The 7,042-nt window shown below is 44.1% G+C and overlaps 10 non-coding genes across 10 annotated transcripts; all 10 read right to left on the bottom strand.

Annotated features, from left to right (window-relative positions):
- Positions 1-608: 608 nt before the first annotated feature.
- LOC130400624 (5S ribosomal RNA) lies at positions 609-727 on the bottom strand. Its single transcript, XR_008903102.1, has one exon. It is a non-coding gene; the product is annotated as a 5S ribosomal RNA (ribosomal RNA).
- Positions 728-1,255: 528 nt separating this feature from the next.
- Positions 1,256-1,374, bottom strand: LOC130394952 (5S ribosomal RNA). The gene has a single exon (XR_008898061.1). It is a non-coding gene; the product is annotated as a 5S ribosomal RNA (ribosomal RNA).
- A 519-nt stretch (positions 1,375-1,893) lies between these two features.
- Positions 1,894-2,012, bottom strand: LOC130394861 (5S ribosomal RNA). The gene has a single exon (XR_008897978.1). It is a non-coding gene; the product is annotated as a 5S ribosomal RNA (ribosomal RNA).
- Positions 2,013-2,541: 529 nt separating this feature from the next.
- Positions 2,542-2,661, bottom strand: LOC130394078 (5S ribosomal RNA). The gene has a single exon (XR_008897272.1). It is a non-coding gene; the product is annotated as a 5S ribosomal RNA (ribosomal RNA).
- Positions 2,662-3,186: 525 nt separating this feature from the next.
- LOC130395353 (5S ribosomal RNA) lies at positions 3,187-3,305 on the bottom strand. The gene has a single exon (XR_008898420.1). It is a non-coding gene; the product is annotated as a 5S ribosomal RNA (ribosomal RNA).
- Positions 3,306-3,835: 530 nt separating this feature from the next.
- On the bottom strand, positions 3,836-3,954 carry LOC130401307 (5S ribosomal RNA). Its single transcript, XR_008903769.1, has one exon. It is a non-coding gene; the product is annotated as a 5S ribosomal RNA (ribosomal RNA).
- Positions 3,955-4,482: 528 nt separating this feature from the next.
- LOC130397118 (5S ribosomal RNA) lies at positions 4,483-4,601 on the bottom strand. Its single transcript, XR_008899722.1, has one exon. It is a non-coding gene; the product is annotated as a 5S ribosomal RNA (ribosomal RNA).
- A 530-nt stretch (positions 4,602-5,131) lies between these two features.
- On the bottom strand, positions 5,132-5,250 carry LOC130395562 (5S ribosomal RNA). The gene has a single exon (XR_008898608.1). It is a non-coding gene; the product is annotated as a 5S ribosomal RNA (ribosomal RNA).
- A 529-nt stretch (positions 5,251-5,779) lies between these two features.
- Positions 5,780-5,898, bottom strand: LOC130395646 (5S ribosomal RNA). Its single transcript, XR_008898679.1, has one exon. It is a non-coding gene; the product is annotated as a 5S ribosomal RNA (ribosomal RNA).
- A 529-nt stretch (positions 5,899-6,427) lies between these two features.
- Positions 6,428-6,546, bottom strand: LOC130397117 (5S ribosomal RNA). The gene has a single exon (XR_008899721.1). It is a non-coding gene; the product is annotated as a 5S ribosomal RNA (ribosomal RNA).
- Positions 6,547-7,042: the final 496 nt, after the last annotated feature.

Here is a 7,042-nt window from a genome sequence, read left to right as displayed (position 1 = left end):
GCGGTCTCCCATCCAAGTACTACCAGGCCCTACCCTGCTTAGCTCCGAGTTCAGACGAGATCGGGCGTGTTCAGGGTGGTATGGCCGTAGGCAATTAGTGAAGGCGCAAAACCAGGATTTATACAGTAGCACATAAGGAGTGAGAAAGCTGCTGAGGCTCGACGTTACACTTTTACAAAAACAATCATTAGTTAGATTAAACGGCAGTAATTGATTCAGTAGTACTCCTTATCCATGTAAACGATCATTGTGACATCTGAATTCATTAATTATCTGAAATACACTGCGTGTGCGTGTGATGTTAAATGTTTGAACCAAGGTTAACGGTTAAAGTGTCAGAGAATGGGTGGTGATTTTTGACGTCCTCCCATGATCTGAAGTGAGCGTGCGTGTTGTGTTGGTTGAAAAGTTTAAGAAATGTACAACTGTCGGTTCAGCTCTCTGTGCTCCCTGCTGGCAGATCACTATACTGTCCTCATGTTTCACAAAAACAGTTTTGAGAGACTTTGTCAGTTTTTGTATGTTGCTTAAATCTCCCAAAGCGGTTGGCAGTAAACATCAGGTCAGCGGTACGCCACGGAGTCAATGAGCTCGAGTTGAAAAAGAAAAGCTTACAGCACCTGGTATTCCCAGGCGGTCTCCCATCCAAGTACTAACCAAGCCCGACCCTGCTTAGCTTCCGAGATCAGACGAGATCAGGCGTGTTCAGGGTGGTATGGCCGTAAGCAAATAGTTCAGGCGCAAAACCAGGTTTTATACAGTAGCACATAAGGAGTGAGAAAGCTGCTGATGCTCGACGTTACACTTTTACAAAAACAATCATTAGTTAGATATAAACGGCAGTAATTGATTCAGTAGGACTCCTTATCCATGTAAACGATCATTGTGACATCTGAATTCATTAATTATCTGAAATACACTGCGTGTGCGTGTGATGTTAAATGTTTGAACCAAGGTTAATGGTTAAGTGTCAGAGAATGGGTGGTGATTTTTTGACGTCCTCCCATGATCTGAAGTGAGCGTGCGTGTTTGTGTTGGTGAAAGTTTAAGAAATGTACAACTGTCGGTTCAGCTCTCTGGTGCTCCCTGCTGGCAGTATCACTATACTGTCCTCATGTTTCACAAAAATAGTTTTGAGAGACGTTGTCAGTTTTTGTATGTTGCTTAAATCCTCCAAAGCGGTTGGCAGTAAACATCAGGTCACGGTAAGCCACGGTTGGCCACGGAGTCAATGAGCTTAGGTTGAAAAAGAAAATGCTTACAGCACCTGGTATTCCCAGGCGGTCTCCCATCCAAGTACTAACCAGGCCCGACCCTGCTTAGCTTTCAAGATCAGACGAGATCGGGCGTGTTCAGGGTGGTATGGCCGTAGGCAATTAGTGAAGGCGCAAAACCAGGATTTATACAGTAGCACATAAGGAGTGAGAAAGCTGCTGAGGCTCGACGTTACACTTTTACAAAAACAATCATTAGTTAGATATAAACGGCAGTAATTGATTCAGTAGTACTCCTTATCCATGTAAACGATCATTGTGACATCTGAATTCATTAATTATCTGAAATACACTGCGTGTGCGTGTGATGTTAAATGTTTGAACCAAGGTTAACGGTTAAAGTGTCAGAGAATGGGTGGTGATTTTTTGACGTCCTCCCATGATCTGAAGTGAGCGTGCGTGTTTGTGTTGGTGAAAGTTTAAGAAATGTACAACTGTCGGTTCAGCTCTCTGGTGCTCCCTGCTGGCAGTATCACTATACTGTCCTCATGTTTCACAAAAACAGTTTTGAGAGACGTTGTCAGTTTTTGTATGTTGCTTAAATCCTCCAAAGCGGTTGGCAGTAAACATCAGGTCACGGTACGCCACGGAGTCAATGAGCTCGAGTTGAAAAAGAAAAAGCTTACAGCACCTGGTATTCCCAGGCGGTCTCCCATCCAAGTACTAACCATACCCGACCCTGCTTAGCTTCCGAGATCAGACGAGATCGGGCGTGTTCAGGGTGGTATTGCCGTAAGCAACTAGTGCCGGCGCAAAACCAGGTTTTATACAGTAGCACATAAGGAGTGATAAAGCTGCTGAGGCTTGACGTTACACTCTTACAAAAACAATCATTAGTTAGATATAAACGGCAGTAATTGATTCAGTAGGACTCCTTATCCATGTAAACGATCATTGTGACATCTGGATTCATTAATTATCTGAAATACACTGCGTGTGCGTGTGATGTTAAATGTTTGAACCAAGGTTAACGGTTAAAGTGTCAGAGAATGGGTGGGGATTTTTTGACGTCCTCCCATGATCTGAAGTGAGCGTGCGTGTTTGTGTTGGTGAAAGTTTAAGAAATGTACAACTGTCGGTTCAGCTCTCTGGTGCTCCCTGCTGGCAGTATCACTATACTGTCCTCATGTTTCACAAAAACAGTTTTGAGAGACGTTGTCAGTTTTTGTATGTTGCTTAAATCCTCCAAAGCGGTAGGCAGTAAACATCAGGTCACGGTACGCCACGGTAGGCCACGGAGTTAATGAGCTCGAGTTGAAAAAGAAAAAGCTTACAGCACCTGGTATTCCCAGGCGGTTCTCCCATCCAAGTACTAACCAGGCCCGACCCTGCTTAGCTTCCGAGATCAGACGAGATCGGGCGTGTTCAGGGTGGTATGGCCGTAAGCAATTAGTGCAGGCGCAAACCAGGTTTTATACAGTAGCCATAAGGAGTGAGAAAGCTGCTGAGGCTTGACGTTACACTTTTACAAAACAATCATTAGTTAGATATAAACGGCAGTAATTGATTCAGTAGGACTCCTTATCCATGTAAACGATCATTGTGACATCTGAATTCATTAATTATCTGAAATACACTGCGTGTGCGTGTGATGTTAAATGTTTGAACCAAGGTTAACGGTTAAAGTGTCAGAGAATGGGTGGTGATTTTTGACGTCCTCCCATGATCTGAAGTGAGCGTGCGTGTTTGTGTTGGTGAAAGTTTAAGAAATGTACAACTGTCGGTTCAGCTCTCTGGTGCTCCCTGCTGGCAGTATCACTATACTGTCCTCATGTTTCACAAAAATAGTTTTGAGAGACGTTGTCAGTTTTTGTATGTTGCTTAAATCCTCCAAAGCGGTTGGCAGTAAACATCAGGTCACGGTACGCCACGGTAGGCCACGGAGGCAATGAGCTCGAGTTGAAACAGAAATAGCTTACAGCACCTGGTATTCCCAGGCTGTCTCCCTTCCAAGTACTAACCAGGCCCGACCCTGCTTAGCTTCCAAGATCAGACGAGATCGGGCGTGTTCAGGGTGGTATGGCCGTAAGCAATTAGTGCAGGCGCAAAACCAGGTTTTATACAGTAGCACATAAGGAGTAAGAAAGCTGCTGAGGCTTGACGTTACACTTTTACAAAAACAATCATTAGTTAGATATAAATGGCAGTAATTGATTCAGTAGGACTCCTTATCCATGTAAACGATCATTGTGACATCTGAATTCATTAATTATCTGAAATACACTGCGTGTGCGTGTGATGTTAAATGTTTGAACCAAGGTTAACGGTTTAAAGTGTCAGAGAATGGGTGGTGATTTTTTGACGTCCTCCCATGATCTGAAGTGAGCGTGCGTGTTTGTGTTGGTGAAAGTTTAAGAAATGTACAACTGTCGTTTCAGCTCTCTGGTGCTCCCTGCTGGCAGTATCACTATACTGTCCTCATGTTTCACAAAAATAGTTTTGAGAGACGTTGTCAGTTTTTTTATGTTGCTTAAATCCTCCAAAGCGGTTGGCAGTAAACATCAGGTCACGGTACGCCACGGTAGGCCACGGAGGCAATGAGCTCGAGTTTAAAAAGAAAAAGCTTACCGCACCTGGTATTCCCAGGCGGTCTCCCATCCAAGTACTAACCAGGCCCGACCCTGCTTAGCTTTCGAGATCAGACGAGATCGGGCGTGTTCAGGGTGGTATGGCCGTAAGCAATTAGTGCAGGCGCAAAACCAGGTTTCATACAGTAGCACATAAGGAGTGAGAAAGCTGCTGAGGCTCGACGTTACACTTTTACAAAAACAATCATTAGTTAGATATAAACGGCAGTAATTGATTCAGTAGGACTCCTTATCCATGTAAACGATCATTGTGACATCTGAATTCATTAATTATCTGAAATACACTGCGTGTGCGTGTGATGTTAAATGTTTGAACCAAGGTTAACGGTTAAAGTGTCAGAGAATGGGTGGTGATTTTTGACGTCCTCCCATGACCTGAAGTGAGCGTGCGTGTTTGTGTTGGTGAAAGTTTAAGAAATGTACAACTGTCGGTTCAGCTCTCTGGTGCTCCCTGCTGGCAGTATCACTATACTGTCCTCATGTTTCACAAAAATAGTTTTGAGAGACGTTGTCAGTTTTTGTATGTTGCTTAAATCCTCCAAAGCGGTTGGCAGTAAACATCAGGTCACGGTACGCCACGGTAGGCCACGGAGTTAATGAGCTCGAGTTGAAAAAGAAAAAGCTTACAGCACCTGGTATTCCCAGGCGGTCTCCCATCCAAGTACTAACCAGGCCCGACCCTGCTTAGCTTCCGAGATCAGACGAGATCGGGCGTGTTCAGGGTGGTATGGCCGTAAGCAATTAGTGCAGGCGCAAAACCAGGTTTCATACAGTAGCACATAAGGAGTGAGAAAGCTGCTGAGGCTCGACGTTACACTTTTACAAAAACAATCATTAGTTAGATATAAACGGCAGTAATTGATTCAGTAGGACTCCTTATCCATGTAAACGATCATTGTGACATCTGAATTCATTAATTATCTGAAATACACTGCGTGTGCGTGTGATGTTAAATGTTTGAACCAAGGTTAACGGTTAAAGTGTCAGAGAATGGGTGGTGATTTTTTTGACGTCCTCCCATGATCTGAAGTGAGCGTGCGTGTTTGTGTTGGTGAAAGTTTAAGAAATGTACAACTGTCGGTTCAGCTCTCTGGTGCTCCCTGCTGGCAGTATCACTATACTGTCCTCATGTTTCACAAAAATAGTTTTGAGAGACGTTGTCAGTTTTTGTATGTTGCTTAAATCCTCCAAAGCGGTTGGCAGTAAACATCAGGTCACGGTACGCCACGGTAGGCCACGGAGTCAATGAGCTCGAGTTGAAAAAGAAAAAGCTTACAGCACCTAGTATTCCCAGGCGGTCTCCCTTCCAAGTACTAACCAGGCCCGACCCTGCTTAGCTTCCAAGATCAGACGAGATCGGGCATGTTCAGGGTGGTATGGCCACAAGCAATTAGTGCAGGCGCAAAACCAGGTTTTATACAGTAGCACATAAGGAGTGAGAAAGCTGCTGAGGCTTGACGTTACACTTTTACAAAAACAATCATTAGTTAGATATAAACGGCAGTAATTTATTCAGTAGGACTCCTTATCCATGTAAACGATCATTGTGACATCTGAATTCATTAATTATCTGAAATACACTGCGTGTGCGTGTGATGTTAAATGTTTGAACCAAGGTTAACGGTTAAAGTGTCAGAGAATGGGTGGTGATTTTTTGACGTCCTCCCATGATCTGAAGTGAGCGTGCGTGTTTGTGTTGGTGAAAGTTTAAGAAATGTACAACTGTCGGTTCAGCTCTCTGGTGCTCCCTGCTGGCAGTATCACTATACTGTCCTCATGTTTCACAAAAATAGTTTTGAGAGACGTTGTCAGTTTTTCTATGTTGCTTAAATCCTCCAAAGCGGTTGGCAGTAAACATCAGGTCACGGTACGCCACGGTAGGCAACGGAGTCAATGAGCTCGAGTTGAAAAAGTAAATGCTTGCAGCACCTGGTATTCCCAGGCGGTCTCCCATCCAAGTACTAACCATGCCCGACCCTGCTTAGCTTCCGAGATCAGACAAGATCGGGCGTGTTCAGGATGGTATGGCCGTAAGCAATTAGTGCAGGCGCAAAACCAGGTTTTATACAGTAGCACATAAGGAGTGAGAAAGCTACTGAGGCTCGACGTTACACTCTTACAAAAACAATCATTAGTTAGATATAAACGGCAGTAATTGATTCAGTAGGACTCCTTATCCATGTAAACGATCATTGTGACATCTGAATTCATTAATTATCTGAAATACACTGCGTGTGCGTGTGATGTTAAATGTTTGAACCAAGGTTAACGGTTAAAGTGTCAGAGAATGGGTGGTGATTTTTTGACGTCCTCCCATGACCTGAAGTGAGCGTGCGTGTTTGTGTTGGTGAAAGTTTAAGAAATGTACAACTGTCGGTTCAGCTCTCTGGTGCTCCCTGCTGGCAGTATCACTATACTGTCCTCATGTTTCACAAAAATAGTTTTGAGAGACGTTGTCAGTTTTTGTATGTTGCTTAAATCCTCCAAAGCGGTTGGCAGTAAACATCAGGTCACGGTACGCCACGGTAGGCCACGGAGTTAATGAGCTCGAGTTGAAAAAGAAAAAGCTTACAGCACCTGGTATTCCCAGGCGGTCTCCCATCCAAGTACTAACCAGGCCCGACCCTGCTTAGCTTCCGAGATCAGACGAGATCGGGCGTGTTCAGGGTGGTATGGCCGTAAGCAACTAGTGCAGGCGCAAAACCAGGTTTTATACAGTAGCACATAAGGAGTGATAAAGCTGCTGAGGCTCGACGTTACACTCTTACAAAAACAATCATTAGTTAGATATAAACGGCAGTAATTGATTCAGTAGGACTCCTTATCCATGTAAACGATCATTGTGACATCTGAATTCATTAATTATCTGAAATACACTGCGTGTGCGTGTGATGTTAAATGTTTGAACCAAGGTTAACGGTTAAAGTGTCAGAGAATGGGTGGTGATTTTTTGACGTCCTCCCATGATCTGAAGTGAGCGTGCGTGTTTGTGTTGGTGAAAGTTTAAGAAATGTACAACTGTCGGTTCAGCTCTCTGGTGCTCCCTGCTGGCAGTATCACTATACTGTCCTCATGTTTCACAAAAATAGTTTTGAGAGACGTTGTCAGTTTTTGTATGTTGCTTAAATCCTCCAAAGCGGTTGGCAGTAAACATCAGGTCACGGTACGCCACGGAGTCAA

This window comes from Gadus chalcogrammus, chromosome 12, assembly GCF_026213295.1.
Source record: "Gadus chalcogrammus isolate NIFS_2021 chromosome 12, NIFS_Gcha_1.0, whole genome shotgun sequence".
NCBI classification, from domain to species: Eukaryota; Metazoa; Chordata; class Actinopteri; order Gadiformes; family Gadidae; genus Gadus; species Gadus chalcogrammus.
This window is presented reverse-complemented; position numbering and strand designations above follow the sequence as displayed.